The sequence below is a fragment of the Natator depressus genome, chromosome 4 (genome assembly GCF_965152275.1).
Source record: "Natator depressus isolate rNatDep1 chromosome 4, rNatDep2.hap1, whole genome shotgun sequence".
NCBI classification, from domain to species: domain Eukaryota; kingdom Metazoa; phylum Chordata; order Testudines; family Cheloniidae; genus Natator; species Natator depressus.
Window position 1 is genome coordinate 18,788,478 of NC_134237.1, and position 20,275 is coordinate 18,808,752.

Sequence of the window (20,275 nt, forward strand, 5' to 3'; positions counted from 1 at the left end):
ACATTGTTTAAAACAAAGTGTCCTTTATTTTGCAATAGAAACCAATAAAAATAATTTACAAATATTTAAAAATCTCTACTCAGTGCCTGGAGGTTCACTCCAGCAGCAGCCAGTAGCACCAGACAGAACACCTGCTACTGCCTCCTTCTTCAGTGCTGCTTCCCTGCATAGTTGGTCTGCAGAAGCCTGGCTGAATGCCATGACTTATCTTTAAAAACACATACATACAAGAAATAAAATTCAGGTCAACTCAATGAAAAACCATCAGCCATAGCTAACTGGCTTCTAAACACAACTACAAAATAAAGAGGTCAGGGAGAGAAAGAGGGAAGGAAATAAATTGTGGGGATTTTTCTCTGTGCCCAACATGTATGTACAAGACTCCTATTTAATCAATCCTGTCTCCAGCAGTACCAATACCGAATGCTTCAGAAGAGCTGCCCACAGCCAAAGACAGAGTCTATAATGCATCTCGTCAGTTGAATGGCATTGGTCATGTCTTTTTCCACAAATGTTTACAAGCCTGGGCAAGGTTATTTTAGGAAGAGGACGAGTCTTCCAAAACACAAAAAAACTGCAGAACTCAAGTATAATAAAAAGGGTGCCCATTTTAGCAGTTAGAAGCCTGTGCATACTATAAATCCAAAATGCAATGCACATCTGATTCACTAAGATTAGAATGAATATACAGCACTTAGCACAAGGAGATAACCCGATGCTCACTGGGCCTCAATGGACCACTCTAAAACAAATAAAAATTGAAGCACCACCATGTAAAAAGAAAAGCTTGTCATGAGTTTTCTCTTAGAGTAGAAGCCTCACCAAACTCCAGCTGAAGTCAACAGTAAAGACCGCTATTGACTTCAAGGAGAGTCAGATAAAGCCAAAACATCTCCCCATCTCTGCCTTAGCCTATGCTAATGCTAAAATAACTGAAATTGTAACCCCCCCACCCAAGATTTGTAAGATTTAATGTTTATCTTATACCCTGAAACCATTAAAATCTTATTTTCCTACAACTTTTTTATTCACCCATATAACCAAGTGTAAAGTGGCATTTCCATGAACTTAAGTTTACACCAAGAAAGTCCTAACCTGTCCTGTATTTGCCCAGCTACCAAACAAAATCAGACAAACCTGAGCTGAAGGCTACTTAGCTCGAGGCTACTTAGCTCAACCACTTCTAGTTAGATATAATTGAATTTTAAGCAAATCTTAAGATTAAGTAAAAAAAAGAAAAAAAAAGACAACCACAAATCAACATTTCAGTGCTAAAACTAATGACTGAAAAACAGCATGGACCAACTAATGATGATCTGTCAACGCATCTTTATATATTAAATATTAGCAATCCCAAAGGATCTTTATATCTTGTAAGATTTGTCAGTCTACACCAGCTAGTATTAAATCGTTTAGTAAAATTACAAAGTAGTATTGACTTACATCAGTGCATCAACATTTGTTCAACAACATGCAACATGATTTAAAAACAAAAATATTGACAAAGTTAGCCTGTTCTTAATGCATAGTCTAAGACAGTATATATCAAACATATTAGAGTGCCCAACATATTGGAATCCAAAAGTTCTGTTAACTTAGAACTTAAAAAAAAAGATTCTTGATTCCAGAAGTACATCATTTTTCTGATATCCGGTAGTCTGGACTCTGGGTTTCTTGCTGTTCATGAAAACTGAGGGCTAAAAGGTGACTGCAAGTGTGTTAATCAGCAGTCCCTTTTTGAATCTCCAGACGTGAATTATTCAGTGAGCCTGAGAAACGATCGAAATATTTATTATATGTTGGGAAATGGAACAAGTGCTTCCCTGACTACACTGCATCAAGTGTTAAGAGTTTTTAGGGGACATAAAAAACAACCTCTGAAAAATACTAGATAAGATGCTATTCTTTTTGCTGACTGTGTATTTCCTATGGTGGACACACTTACTACATCTTCTCTGCAGAGGAGGCCTGATGCTTGGCAGACCAATAGGTGGAAAACAGAAGGAAGCCAGAAGGCTCTGGAATTATGACTCAATTGTTGTGATTTATGCTAGGAATTTTCAAAAGTAATCATTGTCTTAACTGAGACATATACTCAATAAAATACTATGAACTTTAGCTGTGTATACAAATGGAGACTCAATATTGCTGTCTGCTCAACGACATAGCCCTGCTTTCTACTTTAATGATAACACACATTTGTTTTGTCTTTGTGTGTACACCTACACATTCTGAGGAAGAACATGAAACCACCACATTGCCTTGTTTAGTAAATGATGTACACTGCATTGGATTTAGGAGGACTTGAGGATATTTTCACTGAAGGATGCAACATGGCCACATCTGCCACAATTTAAGACCTGATTATGTGGTTCTCCTAGACTGAAAGATTCTAAGGATGTGTGTTTAATAGTACAGTAAAGCTGAAAGTGAAGAAAGTTACATATAACTGTATTATTACTAGTTTGGTTTGTTTTTACTCAGGGCTCCCCATAATTATGTTTTGAAGGCTTCTAACCACAGGAGATAGAAATGCTTATTTGAAACTATTTTTCCTATACAATCTAGTTAGACTAGTCCTACACACACTGCAAGTGGGTTTGGTTCATTTACAGTATTTATGCCACCATTCTGGATGTTTTTACCTCCTATGCTTAGTGTACATTACCTTTGTCTATTGAAGAGCTTAAATAAAATGAGATATTTGTAAATGATGCCTGACATAAAACACTTAACAATGGTCTTATGTTTTTAAACAGATAAAAAGCAAAACTAAAACAAAAAAAAGTCATTACACAATAATCTTTTGCTATTTACACTCATCATCTGTCTGCTAAGGCTCCCAGGGTCTTCCATGTATTGGAAAGCTTAAAAATATTTATCCAACCACCTGAAGAAAAACGTGCCTGAATGTTCTATCAATTTTCTCCATTGTTTTACAAATATTAATTAAAACAAGTAAAGGCAACATTTAGGCCCTGATTCAGCAACACACTTAGCACATGTTTAAGTCCCATTTGCTTCAATGTACATGCAAAAAAACAAAACAAAAAAAAAGTTAAAAGAACACAATTTGGAACCCACAAAGACAAAAACATTATGCAATGCCTACATTCAAGTCTTTGACCACCACACTCTTCAGTGAAACATTTCACCTAGATGGAGTTGTGAAACCTACAGAGCAAAAGGAAGATTTTTTCCTTCTTTGCACCGCTGTATTTCTGCTTTTTTTAGGATGTTCCCCACATGGACATATCCAACACTCCCGTGCAGCCATCAAGCCTGCAAAAGGTCCTGTCCTAATCCTTCAAGTCGACCTATATGTGAAGACTCAACATCGACTCTGAAGCCAGCAGGGCTCTAGGCAGGTGCAGGGGTCAACCTCGGCAGCTGAGTTTACAGGATTGTGGCCTAGAAGTAAAGTTCCTCTGGAAAAAGCCACACATCTGTAATTTATCCTAGAACTGGAACTCTGGATAACGATCCCCCATAAATGAACCCCCCCCCCCAAACGACTCTTCTCTCACCCCCCTGTGGGGACATGCATACAACACCTCCTTGCTTTTAATCCAGGTTCCACTCCCTCCTCCCCTCCCAGGGCAACCACGCCAGGAGCACCCCGTGAGCCAAACACGCCTGTGACACCCAACCAAGGCCACGCCATTTCCCACAGACCAAACACAAAGGTACTGCCCGTGAGGCGGCGCGGGAGGGGAGAACGGGCCGCGAGGCACCGCTACCCCTGGGCTCTACCGGGGGGCACAACCCTGCCGGGGAACAACAAAGGGCAGCAGGCAGAGGGTTAACGAAATCGCTGCAGGGCCGCGGCTCTGCCGGCCCTCCCAGGTCTCTCCCCGCCAGGGGAGCCAGGCTTTACCTGCCCTTCACTGGGCAGGACACGCCAGGTTCGCCCCCCGAGCCAGGCCCCGCTCCCCAGGGTCGCCAGCTGCCCCTTCCCCGCGTATCCCTGAGGCCCCCTTCCCCAGCCCGGGCGGCTGCAGGGCGCGGACGGATGGTGGCAGCTCCCGACGCAGCATCCCTGGGAACCAGGCAGCGGAGCCGCCGCGGCCTATGGGGAGGGCCGGCAGGGGAGGCGGGGGGCTACCGAGACCGACAAAGCGCAGCCAGCCGCCGCCGCCCGCGGGGGGAGGGCCCGGGCCGGCGGCACACGAAGCGGCCGGCGGCACTCACCGGGTGGGGGGTCCGGGGTCCGAGGGGGATGGGGGGGGGCTGTTATTTTAAATAACCGAGGCTGCGGCTCCCGCAGAAAATTCCCTGGCGGGCTCCCCCGCTGCGGCCCGGTGGGCCCCGCGCTCGGCCGCCGCTGCTGCTTCTTCTACGCCCCGCTGGCCTCTCTCCCCCATCAGGAGCGGGCCGGACCGAGTGGACGCGCCAGGAGCCGCCGGGGCCGCTCCCCGGAGCTGCCGGTGGCCATTTTAATCCGCCTCCGCTTCCCGAGTGCCCGGCTCCCAGCGCTGCCTCCTCCCGCCGCTCCGCCTCCCGCCTGGATCCCTCCCTCCCCCCGCCTCTCTCCTCCCCGCGCCGGAGCGCTCCCTGACCCCGCTCCAGTCCCACAGCGCCGGGGCTCTCCCAGCGCCGTCTGGGCGCGGGCCACCTGCCCCCGCCTCACTTCTCTCTCCTTCCCGCTCCCGCGGCCTGCTTCGGGAGAGCTCGGCAGCCGCCCGCCGCAGCCCGGAGACCGCCCCGCTCTGAGGGCTCGCCACAGCATGGGTTTCGGGTGCCCCTTCCCCGCCAGGCTACTTACTGCTCCTGGGGGCGTCGAACTGCGCCGTAGCCCCTCAGCCACCCGGCCCTTGCCTCACGCCTTTCGCGGGGGCACCCCCGAGCGCTGCTCTGCAGCCAGCCCGAGCCTGGCACAGCAACGGAATCAGCCGTTGGGTGACTGCAAAATGGTTGTTGAACGGCCTGGGGAAAGGACTGTGGGAGACGCAGATGTTGCCCTGCCCACCCCCGTAGCCCAAATCGCCCCTGCTAGCCCTTGCAGGGCGCCCTGGGGCCGTCACGTTGAAAAACACCGCATCAAATTGCTGCAGCAAGGAGGACGGTAAACAGGATCGCTTTCCAGCAGCTCCCAACGACCGAAATACATGCTGCTTTTCCTCAAGGAGGAAGCTAGATGCGCCCTCTTACTGTCGATACTTCGGCTGTAACTCCGTCTGGCGATTTTTATATGTCTCCTGTATCCTCACGGAGCAGGTTCTGCAACTCGAGCTCATGGACATGAACGCTTTTGAGCTGAAGCATCCCGCCGCTGTTGAGGAACGGATGTGACTGAAAGAGAGAACTGGAGGTACTGCACCTGGAGCAGAAACACCCTCTCTACAAAGCTTAAGCAGCAGTGCCTTCTCCTTAAGCAAGAGGAAAATGAAAATGAAAATAGGGGCTTCCCCTAAACATACCATATTTCATATCCAATTGGTGAGAACTGTATTTGGTACACTAAGTAGTGAAAATAATTAGCTGAATATTTTTAAAATTTGATCTTTACACATGACAAGGTTAGAACTGTATCAGCTTTAGTACTATGCTTCTTTCTACATACTGATGTATGACATTTTAATACTTAAATTTTTATTCTGGTAAAAGTATGAAGACAGAGGAAAACTGGTTTCTGATAGGACAACAGCTTTAGTTACTTTCATAGTGAAACTACCTGGCAGTACTTAAGAGAAATAGACACCTGAAACAGACATGAAATTAATAACCAAAGTTTCAGGTCTAAAGAACAGACAGACCCTCTCACTTACCAGTTATTGGTCAATGAAGAAAATTTAAGTCAAATTTGAGAAATTTGTTTACCAAGTGAAAGGGAGAGAAGAAATAAAAGCAAAGAGGATACCTATAAAACAAAAACAATGCAGGAGCAAGCCCCAGTTTAACTTTGACTTAAAATAGTCCACCAATAAAAGGTGAAGCTTTTGAATTTTCTGTAAAAGCAAGTGCATCTTAATTTTAAGAAAAATATCAGTTGAACATGATTAATGTTACACACAAAAATAAATGTCCTATTTCTACATTGTATGGCCAGGAGAAAACATTATGCCTGAGAAACTCCCATTAATCATACTTCAGTGTTATTTAGTATTTTCATGATTAAGAGGTAGATCCTGCCAGGTTCCATGCAGGGAAGTGAGAATTTTTAAGTGGGACAAGGCAGAAACTCTTATTAGTGCTCAGCTACCTGCAAGGCCTGAGGGATAGCTACAACATTAGGCCCTGTTTCAATCATTCAGGTGCTCCATTTATTAAGTATAGTTCCTAAGCAGGTACATTTATTGCACAGGGTGTACATGTCCATCCCCCATCTCAAGTCACTTGAGAAATCTGGCACTAACAGCTCAGCTTGTATTGAATCACCTAAGTAATAGACTTTCAGAAGTGCTCAGCTCCCAACTCTCAGTTTTCCCTCTGTGGAAGCTCTTCTGAAGGCAGATGTTATTTAGGCTACTAAATAGGAGCTAGGCTCTTTGGAAAATGTCTCCGCCTGTTCAGGCTGCCATGAACAGCATGTACTATGCTATTGTATACCCTGCTGCTATCCAGCCAAATCCTGATTCCATTAAAGGCAGAGGTAAAATTCCAAAGAGCAGGAACAGGTTCTTGAGCATCACCAAAGTGATCCTCACTACATATCCACTAGATCTACAACATGGAAGCCTGTCTTTGCTAGGAGACTATTTCTATCAGAGAATTCATCTGCCAGAAACCCTGCTCTCAGTGTTCTGGCAGTAGCAAACTTTGGCTCTAGATCAGGAGAATAGACTGGCCAATGCTTTAGTCTCTTACGCAGAATACAATTCCCTCACTGATCTCTTACAATACTTGCATCTCTCCTCATTTAGACCCAAGAGCAGTAAGCATACTAATAAAAAGTTGCACAGTATGTTTATCATTTTTATCCTATGGCAATTTAAATATAAGCAGTGACAGAAAGCAGTGTGTGAGATTAGACACAGGTTTTCTCAGCCAAAGAAAATGTCTACTACCACTGCCTCAGCACTTTCCCATTGCAAACTACTTGTTTTAAACTTGACAAGTGAGCAGATCTCTATTTCCTAATAGCTACATCTCTCCACTCCTTAGCTATTAAAAGTAAAAAGCATTTCATTTTGTAGTGGAAACAAGAGTGAGGTCTTAGCCACTGATAGCAAGGGATGTATGGTCAGACACATGTATAAGGAAGGCAATTGTGAAATGTTATAAAATGGAATGCACTGAAAAAGGGAAAAAAAACTATGAGGGAACAAAACCAGGAAGAGTGATTTTTTGTTTGTCTGATGCAACAAGGTGGGCATTTAGGCCAGCTGCTGGCTAGTTCAAGTGATGGCTTTATACTGCTGTCTCCTAAGTGGAGCATGTACACATGGCAAACATTGGTTTTAACTTGCACCTACATCCAATGCACCATCACACTGAAGACAGTTCCCCTCAATTATAGTCCTGATCAGAAGAGACAGAAAGTCTGTTCCTATTGAAGAAAACAGAACTACTGATTTCATCACTGGGAACAAGCCCATAATTTGAGGAAGGGAGCTTTGTGAAGGTCTGCACATGTATGTTACTCTTGTTACACAAGTCATGTTTAAAAATTTCCCCCCTAAAAGTTAGAATTTCTACAGCTATTTTCCCCTACTGTACGTCCCCATTATCTAAGTTTATTAACAAAAGGGAGTCAGAGCACCAGCTACAATTCAATGCTTTTTGGAATAAAAATATTCAAAAAAGTAGGCCTAGAGAAAAATAATTTATGCCTATTGTGGTCCAAGTGCAAGGTAACGTGTATATTACACTGTAGCAAAAGTTTATTAACGAAACAAGTCTTAGTTCTATCACAGATGTGCTTAAAGATAGTTTCATCTTTTCAGACGTACATGAATATCAATTTCTTTCCCAGCCAACTTCAGGATACAAAAATCAAGTATAGCAGCACCAACTCTGTGAAATACTCTTGTCTGAATAGGCCAGATACAAAAAGCTGAACAAGCGCACAAAACTCTCCAGAGAATAGTGGGAGTTGCATGGACACTTTATACACCAGTATAACAGTGCTACTGCATTCACAATGTATTGTTTTACTCTCCTTTCTATGTAATGCTCTATTAATAATATTCCTATTTATAGTTCTGGTATTTTGGTGAATTGTCACAACTCTAAAATAGTTAGCTGAAAGGGTCGTATTGAGTGGTACCAGACAATTTCTTTCCCATCACCTCAAATCTCCTTTCTCTTACAGAGCTCATTATGACTAACTGCTTATCTTTTTCAATTTAGGGTAATTAAAGTACTATAATTAGAGAAAAGAAGGTATTTCCAATAACAGTTTTTCCCCTTTACAAAGCAATTCTGCACAAGGTATTGCATTCATCTTCTTAAAAAAAATACCATCATAATGTCATTTTAAAATTCTTTGCCCATTTACTACCACCACCTTAAAGTTTAAGAAAGAACCAGTCCTAGATGCAATTCCCATCAGTGTCACTGGGAATTTTGCCTTTTAAGTGACATTTATGTTTGCACTGTTGACTTGCAGTGCTTCATGTGGTTTAGTCAGTGAAACTAGAGCAGTCTGGATCTCATACATTAGCTATATTGCTGTGTTGGCATTCCCAAAACTTCAGGAAAATTGCATTTTGAAAAAATGCTAAGTTTTAAAAAAGTCATTCGAGTATTTATGATAGGGTGAATGGCAATGACTCCTAAATGTAAGTTGCTTAACACTTTCTGTTGTAAAGGATTCCTGTGATTTTTTCTTTATGAAGCTCTCTCACCATAATTGTTTACAGACAGCCTTTGATATTTAGCTGGGGGGAAATCTGCCTTTGTGCCATGAAATTCCAAACAGATTTGGCCGAAATATTAAAATAATTTCCTTCTCACCTTTGTGCCTCAGGAAAGCCTTGGCAGCCTGCCAAAGTCGCTCAACACTCAGACCAAACTCATGCTATTACAGGACCACTACACTGGGAACACCAGGAAACTGCTAGAGCAGCAGGGGGACGGGAGGAGGAACAGGGAGACATAGAGCTGCTCCACCACTAGCAACCCAACTCCACTTTGGGTAATTAGTCTTCTGTTGCCAGCTAATGTTAGCCCCATAGCTCAAGTAGTACTTGCTGAAGGGTCAGAGCTGAAACCCTGCTCATGATTTATGGGTAGAAGTTGTTCCAGTTGCACATGAAAGAAAAAAAGCTGAAAGGAAAAAAAATCTGTTAGCAACTCTTGGAAAATGATAAAAACAAAAAACTGTTCAAAAAAGTTGTTTGGGCTGCAAAGTCAAGCAGTCAAGATTTAGGAAAGGCCAAATTTACAGTGGCCCATGCCACTGCCCCTTGTGCATATTATTCTGCCTCTTGTGCATATACGATATAATTCTGTCTTTAATTAAATGATCATATACTATTGTTTCCACAGACCCCTGCATCTGTCAGTTAACACAGTGGATGCACAAAGGGGAAAAATTAAGATTGCACTGGCAACTGCAAATCTTTCCTTTCCTAACCTTCACATGCTTGACTTTGCCACATAAATAACTCTTAATAACCTTTGTGTATAATATTCTTATAGAGCAAAATTGTGGCCTTACTGGCATTAATCCAAACCTACTCAAGTCAATACTGAGTATTGACTATAGGATTTTAGACTCAATAGGCTAATTTACTTAAGGGAATAATGTGAGCAATGTGAGTTTAACAAAGGAAAAGAAACACCTTACTTTGGATTTAAACGTACCCCACAGTGGCAACGTCTATCAATGGCATATTCTTTTAAAGTTGTGGACAAGTAACCATATAAAATGGTTTCCCCCTCAAAGAGTAAAATTCTTTATACTGCACAAAATTCTGATGATCCTTACTATGGAGATTCAACTCAAGACTAATGGCCAATACATTTTTAAAAATTGAAATAATTAATTGTTCATAGAAACCAAGAAATTGTAAAGAAGAGATCCTGTATGTATCCGTTTTGTCTCTTTTGGGGGACACTCATTGTTACTCAACAGGCAGCAGTAAAAACAAACTAAAAAAAAAACCACCAAAACTATACTTGGTGCTGAAATTAGATGACAACGGAAAAGACTAGATATACAGTGAGAGCCTTCGGAAGCACATACTAAAGCAAATGGTCCACTTAGGCCTCAATCCTGTATTTTGTACACAGGCATTACTCCCATTGCCTCCAAAAGGGAGTTATATCTTAGAAGAGATCAAGCTCTGAATGAGGTAGAATACTGCCATCTGCTGCCTAGACAGAAAATGTGATGTCTGCATGAGTTTGGTGTACATCCATGCTCAATTTTAAAAGTTAGTGATTTCCAATATGCAGTGTAATTGTAGCGGTGTTGGCCCCAGGTTATTAGAGAAGAGCTCTGTGTAGCTCCAAAACTTGTCTCTCTCACCAACAGAAGTTGGTCCAATAAAAGATATTACCTCACCCACCTTGTCTTTTTGGAAAGGGATCCCATAAAACAATATTCCTAAGAACAACTTGACTAAGCAGCCAGAATTCATAAGATGCACAGACTCCATAAATAAGTCACCTACAAGGTAGTTTTTGACTTCTCAAGCTGTGATCCTGTTAGCACTGAAACTAAAATAAGGCTAGGTAGAGTCACAGAAAAATCCATAATATTGCAAGAAATTATTTAGTGTCACGCTAACAGTACTAAACCAATGACTCACTATGGTAAGCCAAATTCTGTGGTCCTTAATTGATCAAAATTCCCACTGATGTCAATGGCAGCTTTGCTCAGTGAAAGAGCACAGAGTTTGGTTCAGTGTTAGGTAATGTGTATTTCACTCTGTCCATAATTATTGTTTAAACCTGTGTATTATGAACCAGCTGTTACGTTCCTCTATTTTAGTGGTGGGTGAAGTGATCTCTCTATAGAAGTACAGTAAACTGAAATTAAGATTGTATTTCAGTTTACTGTAAGAGACATTTGGTCCAAATCTTGATAAATTTCTCTTCTCTGAAAGCTTCTCTGTTTAGCTTTTAAGACTTGTATGAACTTGAAGAAGTTCTACTCAGCTGCTTTTACACTTAGGTGAGTAAGAATAAAAGTTTCTAGACCAGAAAAAGTATTGGAGACCTGTGAGCACAAATAAATGAAAACATACACGACTATCATCATATAGCCAACAGCATCCAAGGACACTGAAAGGACCTACAAGCTAAATTTTCTACTATGTAATTCTTCTCTTCGGCTCTAGGGTGCCCCTTTGCACCTGAATGCAGCATTACATAGATCTTTGCCACTGCACCCCTCTCTAGTGATCACTTCCTTAATCTGCCATGACTGTCTCAGCCTACATCTATAAAAGCCTAAATCCTTTCTGGGATAACACTGACAAGTCCAAAAATAAAGATGCAAACATGTCTTCAAGTTTACAGCCCTTCCACCCTTCCCAGACTTCACTATAAATCCCTTGTAGTGTGCCAGTTAAGCCCTAGTCCAGGGCTTCTCTGCATCAGAGACACCAGTCTTCTCTGGAGGGTCTTTTCAATTAGTCACTCACTCCTCCAGGGCCAGAGCATGACTAATTGGGTCCTTTTCATGGCCTCACAAGCGATGGGGTGGGAAGTTTAAGCCCCATCACAGAGATAAAGTCAAAAGGTTGAACCAGAAATATGGGGTCAAAGGCAAGAAGAGAAAGACAATAGTGTTTGTCAGAGTTCCCTCCCAACTCTGAGGTACAGATGTAGGAACCCACATGAAAAACCCCCTAATCTTATATTCTACCAGCTCAGGTTAAAAACTTCCCCAAGGCACAAATTCCTTTCCTTGTCCTTGGACAGCGTTGCTGCCACCACCAAGTGATTTACACAAAAATTCAGGAAAGGGTCACTTGGAGTCCCTATTCCCCCAAAACATTCCTCCAAGCCTCTTTACCCGCTTTCCTGGGGAGGCTTGAGAATAATAAACCAATCAATTGCCTTTGATGTAAGTACAGACAGACCCTTTATTTTTAGGACACAAAAATTAATCAGGTTCTTAAAAGAAGAACTTTAGTGTAAAAAAGTAAAAATCACACCTGCAAAATCAGGATGGAAGGTAACTTTATGGGGTAATACAAAGATTTAAAACAAAGAGGACTTCCCTCTGGACTTAGCTTCACAGTTACAAAATAGGAATAAAACTACCTTTTAGCAAAGGGAAAATTCACAAGCTAAAACAAAAGATAATCTAATGCATTTCCCTCCCTCACTTTCAATTTCTGTAATTCTTAGATGGATTATTTCAGGTACCTTTTTAGGAAATGTTGTATCTGCCTGGTCTCTCTCTCTCCATCCAGAGAGGGAACAAACAAAAAGAGCACAAACAGAACCTCCCCTACTTTTGAAAGTATCTTCTTTCCTTATTGGTCCTTCTGGTCAGGTGCCCACTCGGTTATTTGAGCTTCTTAACACCTTACAGGTAAAGCGACTCAGTACAGCTGCAAGTAGGGATTTTATGCTATCCTTATCTGTATGTTTATGACAGTGGAATTCAAACCACAGATTTCATTGCCACTTGAACACCTTGCCTACTTGAGGTCTTACATCTGATATTTGTGTCCTACAGTGATATCAGGAGTTACACATGAGGGCAGAATATGTCCCTTCTCTATTCCAGTGTAAGAGACTCGCTGAGGTCTCAATTGCTGAGACAACATTGCTTAATCAGGTAATGACAACTGAAGTTTGTTAGGAAATTAGCCATACTATTCTTTATTGCTAATTGTCATGAAGGAAAATCCATTGATAAGGATCAGGAATGGGTTCCTAGAACACTTCTGTAAGCTTGAGACTTTGGATCAGAGTTATTTGGGGAGTTTTTAAAAAAGTTCCCTTAATTGTGAAAGTGCCATGAAATTACAGAGCATAGAGAGAATATGCATTTCAAAAAAAAGTTACAGTAAGTATTGTACAAATAGCACCTTCATCTTAGAAATAATAGCCAAAGTTTTCAAACTTCAGTGCCTAAAATTAAGGATCTAAAGATAAGCTTAGGAACCCAACTAAAAAGTGGCCTTTGCCAACACCATATTCATTAACCAAATTGTTTGTTTACATAAAGGTCAAGCTTAAGTTCTTCCCAGTTTACACAGTAATAACATATCCCTGATAAAGATCAAATTAAATATTTTTTCTTGCCACCATGTTGTCAAGAGGGAAGAAGAGAGAAACTTAATAAGTTTAATGGTTAAACTAAGTTAATTACATTTTAAGTTAGTCCCTATGTTGTACTGCTATCAAATAATTATTTCTAGCATTTTAAATGAAGAAAAGAGCATAATAAAGTTTTTCACTGCCTCTGGTGAAACTTACTTATGACCACAATCTCCTACCAAGTTTTACCTAATTTGAAATTGAATAGAAGTTTTAAGTAAATTAATAATTTCCTACCCTTTATACTTGTAATGCAAACATTATGATAGTTGTAAAACTTCTGAAGGGTTTAATTCAGTTATCTTGCACTCTTACCTTACCTAGCTGTAATAAGGGTGGCAAAAACGGTGAGTGTGCCTGTTGTAGACTGGGCATGCCTGTGTCAGATCAGGTGTTCCTTGTTTGGCCAATTAATGAGGGTTGGGCAGCACCTGGGCCTAGGACAGGTCAAGGTAGAAAGGGTGAGTGGTTTGGGTTTTTTTTTGAGAATACAGTCTGAAGGAGTGGGGAAAGGTAAGATGTGTTTAGAAAAGAAAGTATAAAATGAATAGAAAGCTTGATAGTTGTCTTTTAGGAAAAGTAATGAATTGTTTAGGAAGTCAGTAGAGGGCTTTGTTGGCTGATTGTTCTAAGCTAGTGAATTAGTCCTAGGAAAATGAAAAGGACTGAGGGTTAGGAAACTACTGGAAAGCTAGCCTTGGTCTTTTCTGAGCTGAAGAGTTAGTGCTGGGTGATGGGAACAAGTTCACTTTCAAGCTTCAGCAACGGCAGGAAAGCAGGCACTGTGCCTGGATTTTGCAAACTTTACTCTTATTGAGTAGAGTAGTACCTTACTCCATTAGTGGTGCTATTGAAGTAAGTAGAAGTATTCCTGGAGCAAGGTACTGACAGGATCTTTGGACTTTAGTCCCCAATTGCTAGGGTGTTTAACAAGAGATCTGACTAAAATTAGTTGTAGCCAAGCTGGTTAGTAGAAGACAAACTTGTACATTTTTAATTTGTCTTGGATACTACCATTTCTCTTGAGGGTTTGGGTGGTTGGGGTTGTTTTTTTCCCCCCCCTCAGTGGAAAAAAGTCTTAGAACAGGGGTGGGCAAATTTTTTGGCCCAAGGGTCATGTTTGGGTGTGAAACTGGAGGACCGGGTAGGGAAGGCTGTGCCTTCCCAAACAGCTTACTTCCTATTCTCCCACTCCTCCCCTGGCCCCCTTAAATCTCCAACCCCCCATTCCTTGTCCCCTAACTGCCCCCCCAGGACCTCAACCCTTATCCAACTTCCCCCTGTTCCCTGACTGCCCTGACCCCTATTCTCACCACTGCCCTCTGACAGGCCCCCCTGGGACTCCCAAGCCTATCCAATGCCCCCTGTTCCCCATCCCCTGACCACCCCGAACCTCGGCCCATCCAACTGCCCCCTGCTCTCCGTCCTCTGATGGCCCCCCTAGGATCCCTTGCTCCTTATCCAACCTCCCCGCCCCCTTACTATGCTGCTCAGAGTGGCAGGAGCTTGCAGCTGCGTGGCCCAGAGCACTGATGGCATGGCATGCTGAGGCTGTGGAGGAGGGGGAACAGCAGGGGAGGGGCCGGGAGCTCAAGGGCTGGGCAGGACGGTCCCACAGACCGGATGTGGCCCGCAGGCCGTAGTTGACCCACCTTTGTCTTAAAGGTGGAGAATTAAAATTCAGTAACTTCTATTGGATTGTGTCTTTAGGAAATGGTTTGGAAATAAAGGCAGGATCCCTTTGGTGGAGGGTTGGGGGTGTTAGTCTGAAGTGAGCCATCCAAAAGGATTGTTTTTAATAGATGCAAGTTATTTGCTTATCTAACTGAGCTGCAAATGTCTTTTCTAGGTTAGTTTGAGAGATGTAAAACTACGTATGTTCAGCCAGTTGGCTTATTTCCATTTTTTTGTTAAATTTATTAAACCTTTATTAGGTTGATGAGGAGAAGATGAGATTAGTACCTCTCCATAAAGGCTATGGGAAATGGCAAAGTTTCTGAAATCTTTAGATCCCTCTGAGGCCATGTGAAGGGGTACAGACAGAGGTGTCCACTCCCAGAGAGTAGCGTCACCAACAGGTTATGGCAGGCAAACACAAAGCATGACGCTTAGAGGCAGCAACCGTTGTAGGGGTATTGTTCCTAAGTAAAGGTAGTAAAATCTGGGCCATGAATGTAGTGACAGGTTGGAGCATACGAACTAGTATGACAGAACTACATTTATGTTTAGAAAACATTTAAATTGACAACCAGGGCAGTTGAGAGAACCTGCAATTTCTCTAACTGGTGCTCCATTTCAATTATGAATCTTTCCAAATAGAGGATAAGGCTGCTTTTTCAGTGAGGTGAGTGTTTGACATGTAAGAATTTTCAGTGTTTCTAGCCCATAACTGTGCATTTTTTGGGAGTGGGAATGTTGCTACTGTAATTTTAAAAAAACAAACTTGTCTGAAGTTAGTGTTGGGATTTCTTGAAGTGCAACTCCCACTAACGTTCAAAGTCACTATAAAACTACAGTAGGTATGAAAGTAGCTTGTCTGCATGCTAAGCATCCTCCTCTAGCCCTCTTGTGTGCAAGATTCCACAGCCCATGTAAAAACAGTATTTGTTGCACCTACTAGAAAATTATAGCCTTAATATTCTCTCATGATGTTTCCTCCTGGAATAGGTACAGGCATTCATTAGCTTCCTGCCTGTGAATCTTTGTGTAAGAAGAATTTATAAACTACAAAAACAGAACAGGCAAGTTCTTTGTCCTATAGTCTCAAACACATTAGATTAATTAAACTTTTGTATTGCAGTAATACCTACAGGCCTGAAGCCTAATGGTCCCAATGTGCTCAGCACTATACAGAGCACAAGTCCCTGCCCTGTAGATCTTTCAATCTACAAGTGAAGATGTAAACAGGGTGGAAAAAATAACTAGACGGCAAGAGTGGGGGTAGCCTCAATATGCTGTCACATTAGCGTTGCCAACTCTGACTGAAGCTATTCCAGGAGATTTTTTTTTCCAACACGACATAATGTCATTTTCTTAAAATATCCTGTTAAAATCCCCTGGATTCCTTTCAATAGAAACGAGGAGATCGATGCTACTTTTATCTCTTATTTATGAAGCAGCCCATGCTCCTCCAACATCAATGCCTAAGTCACAGATCAGAGCATCTCCTCCCTTTTGGGCTCTGGCTAGTTCTCCTGTGCAGTGTGGTGCAGGCTCCTGGTGGCAATCCAGCAAGGGCTGCGCTCTGAGCCTGTCCAAGAACCAGCAAAGATTCTTCATCCTGCTGTGTCCTTGCAGTAGCACCACATGCCCTGTCCTTCAGCCTGCCTAGTACTTTCTCAAAGGGCAGCCCCATCCTCCAATGGAAAGAGAGCTAGAAACAGGAAAGAGCGGTTGGATTATCTGCCAGCTCCATAGCCAGACAGGGCTCTGGACGGGAAGACTGGCCCTTTCACAGTGATATGTGCAGTGGGAGCTTCACAGTGGGGTTCTTGCTGGCCATAGTCAGACACACCAGGTGCTTCAGAGACACATGAGAGTGAATTAGATGGACCTTGTGTCTGATTGATTATGGAAGTTCCTGTGATACTATGCATGGCAGTGATGTATAGTCCCTGGCTTGTCAAGGTCATCGAAAGTGAGGTAGTGGCCTCTTTTCACCCTCCCCACCCCCCATTGAAGGAGGGGGGGAAAGTTAAGTTTTAAACCCACACAAAGAACTCTACAAATATTCTTAGTTAAAAGGATTTATTTTATAAGTACCCAAGTCTTCATTCATTCATTCAACTTGAACAAAACATGTATAGCTGGGATGTTTTTCTTATTTACAGCCTCCTGTTCCCCTTAAAAGTGAAAACATTTGTTCTTTAAACGCGCAAGTTGCTATAAGCTTCTTTTGTGGTGGTTTATTTGTAAATGTTTTGTATGTAAATGCAGCCATCTAGGGGGATGGATACCAATGCTCTGTAAATAGTAGGATTTGTGGTCACCTTGTCATAACTGGTTGTTAAGCCACTTCAGTAGAATTTTATAACTAGCTCATTAATCAGGAATGGTAATGTTAAACCACTTCCTCAAAGTCGGGGTGAAAGGAGAACCTATGTGACGATTGCTGAGAAGGGAAAAACAATTTTATTTCACCACTTAAGTTGAGAAAGACTTATTGGTGAGACAGATTAGGAGAATACTGCATACGGTTCTGGCGTTCACAATATTATCATTGTCATTCGAGACTTGCTGATTTAAGTCCTGCACAGCATCTGAGAATGTGGATCTTGAGCACTCTGCATCAGTTCAGCACCATTTTGAAGATAGGTATATGCTGCTGCTCTCTAAACTCAATGACTGAAGGGGCTCTCCTAACTGGGAGATGGATCTCTGTAGGTCACATGATGGCAAACTGTGTACTTCACTTGGAACACTTCTGAATCATGCTTCCTTTCCAAATCCAAGTCTTAAAGCGCATCATCCTCAGTGGGCATTAGGGTCAAATTCATTCACTTATGTACAACTGGGCACAATTCTACTAAAATCAGAGCTGTATCTGTTTATTCTAGCAGCAACTTATGATGTCTGAAGCTCCCCTTTGTTGGGGCTCTTCCTACTGCTAAGCTTTCTCTTTTGGTGTTGCTCCTGCAGCTCTTCAGTAGTTGGCCTTTGTTGTGGTGCTCCTACATGCATCAGCATCATAGCTTCCTTTACCCACAACCACCTCCACTTCTGCTGTGATAGTGATGTGTCCACGAACATGTGCTTGTGTAATTTCAAATTCCACCACTGACATATCAGCTATAATTTGTTTGATTAGAAGGTTAAACTTGAATACCAGATTTTTTTTTTTTGAAGTATGCTTGGCAATGCAAGACACTAAGAGGATATAAGCTGAAAAACTGATTTTTTTTTTTCCATTCACTTCATTGACTGTCTTTCCCCTCATTTATATTTAAAGCCATAAAGTTAATTGCCTTAAAGCCACATCTGAAATGTAGTGATTACTTTGAAAAATATCTACCATTTAACTGCTGAATCACTTCCTTCATGCTGGGCTGAGAGTTGTGCAAATAATTAGTCATTAGATCATCATGACAGCCAAAATGAAAAGGCTACATTTATCCTTTCACTCCAAGCAACCTTATTTTCATCAGCCCCACACACTCAAGTCCTAACTGAATATTAGCTTCATGACTGTGTAGCAACAATTAGTTTTTTTCACTAATAATTTGGGGACCACAGACTGTCAATAGAAATCTATGAATAGATGCTGAGGTCTACAGATAGATACGCTGCTTTCTTATTAAGCCTTCTCAAGTTGGGGTAAAAGCTTGCTGTTTTGCATACAAGATACAGCTGAGAGTTAACTTCTACTGTAAGAGTTCAGAAGATTATGCACAACAGAGGTCTAGGGATTTTTTTTTTTTAATCATTGGGCTCAAAAGGCTGCACTAATTTTGCCCAAAGAGCTCCCAGTGAAGTCAAACGGAATTTTATTTGTGCCCAAGGACACCTATGTCTGTAAATATTGTACACAAACTGCTTAGCTTCGCCCACACATCACGGAGGTTAACAGACCAACCAACTAAAGAACTATGAGGGCCACTGCCATTGAAGCATGGGACACTATTTCTCTTCTCCCTTATGTATCTTTATTCTCATCATGCACAGCAGCCGTCCATTAGCCTAACACATTGACCTTTTTTATCAGTATCCCCTTTTCCTCTAGTGTCCTGTGGGTTTGTGCACCAAATTCCAAAATGGGTTGTTTAGGGAGGAACATCAGAGGACCAGAACTATGACCCTTTTAACAAGAAAGTTCACAGCCTTTTGAAATCTGTCCAAGGTAATGCTGGGATTGCCAAATGACAAAGCCTTGGAAGAGAAGTAGGATATGCAGATGGATTGTTACAGCATTCTGACTTTCTATGCATCTCAAATTTCATAAGTACAACTGTTCTTTTTGTTGAAAATGCTTAACATATACCATGGAGATGAAACTACACTTCCATAACACCTGATCTGAATAACTCCAGCAGAGTTTGCTATTGTATTTAAGCACCTGCAGTGGAAAACAAATTCCTTTTATCTGCCTTCAGTGTTGAAAGGCTTTTGACTACTTGAAGCCAGAATCCTCCCCAAAGAGACAACACATCTTGGAGGAATGTTTGACGGATGGAGAACTTGCATAAGTGAATGTGTGCAAGCATGAAACACACAGCCAAAAGATGACCACTTTAACAGTATCCTCCTGCAATGGGACTTGCTTTAATAGGCCCAATCCGGAATTCCCTGCATAGTCAAAGTTTTCATTGACTTTAGGGGGAGAAATGCAAACTAACTTTTTTTTTTTTTTTTTAAATTCATCAACTCCTTACATCCCCAGAGGATCTAATAGCGCTTTTTGCTGAAATGACATTTCTAGGGTTTCAGAGTAGCAGCCGTGTTAGTCTGTATTCGCAAAAAGAAAAGGAGTACTAGTGGCACCTTAGAGACTAACCAATTTATTTGAGCATAAGCTTTCGTGAGCTACAGCTCACTTCATCGGATGCATTCAGTGGAAAATACAGTGGGGAGATTTATATACGCACAGAACATGAAAAAATGGGTGTTATCATACAGATTGTAAGGAGAGTGATCGCTTAAGATGAGCTATTACCAGCAGGAGAGCAGGGGGGGAACCTTTTGTAGTGATAATCAAGGTGGGCCATTACCAGCAGTTAACAGGAATGTCTGAGGAGCGGTGGGGGAGGGGGAATAAACATGGGGAAATAGTTTTACTTTGTGTAATGACCCATCCACTCCCAGTCTCTATTCAACCCTAAGTTAATTGTATCCAGTTTGCAAATTAATTCCAATTCAGCAGTCTCTCATTTGAGTCCGTTTTTGAAGGTTTTTTTTGTTGTTGTTGAAGAATTGCAACTTTTAGGTCTGTAATCAAGTGACCAGAGAGATTGAAGTGTTCTCTGACTGGTTTTTGAATGTTATAATTCTTGACGTCTGACTTGTGTCAATTTATTCTTTTACGTAGAGACTGTCCAATTTGACCAGTGTACATGGCAGAGGGGCACTGCTGGCACATGATGGCATCTATCACATTGGTAGATGTGCAGGT

At 42.0% G+C, this 20,275-nt stretch overlaps 1 protein-coding gene and 1 long non-coding RNA gene across 8 annotated transcripts in view; one reads left to right on the forward strand and one right to left on the reverse strand.

Annotated features, from left to right (window-relative positions):
• The window catches only part of WDFY3 (WD repeat and FYVE domain containing 3), a 288,188-nt gene extending 282,972 nt beyond the window's left edge, over positions 1 to 5,216 (reverse strand). For 2 of the 7 annotated variants that reach the window (XM_074950519.1, XM_074950513.1), the window contains exon 1: positions 4,766 to 4,966. The gene's annotated coding sequence lies outside the window, so the exon portion shown is untranslated. Of the gene's footprint in view, positions 1 to 4,191; positions 4,211 to 4,765; positions 4,967 to 5,151 lie in introns of those variants that run through there. The other 5 variants (XM_074950516.1, XM_074950517.1, XM_074950515.1 and 2 more) reach the window with 4 other exon arrangements.
• Positions 4,864 to 20,275, forward strand: part of LOC141986237 (uncharacterized) — a 68,229-nt gene continuing 52,817 nt past the window's right edge. The window contains exon 1 of the long non-coding RNA XR_012639235.1: positions 4,864 to 5,439. This is a non-coding gene — a long non-coding RNA (uncharacterized LOC141986237). The remainder of the gene's footprint in view (positions 5,440 to 20,275) is intronic.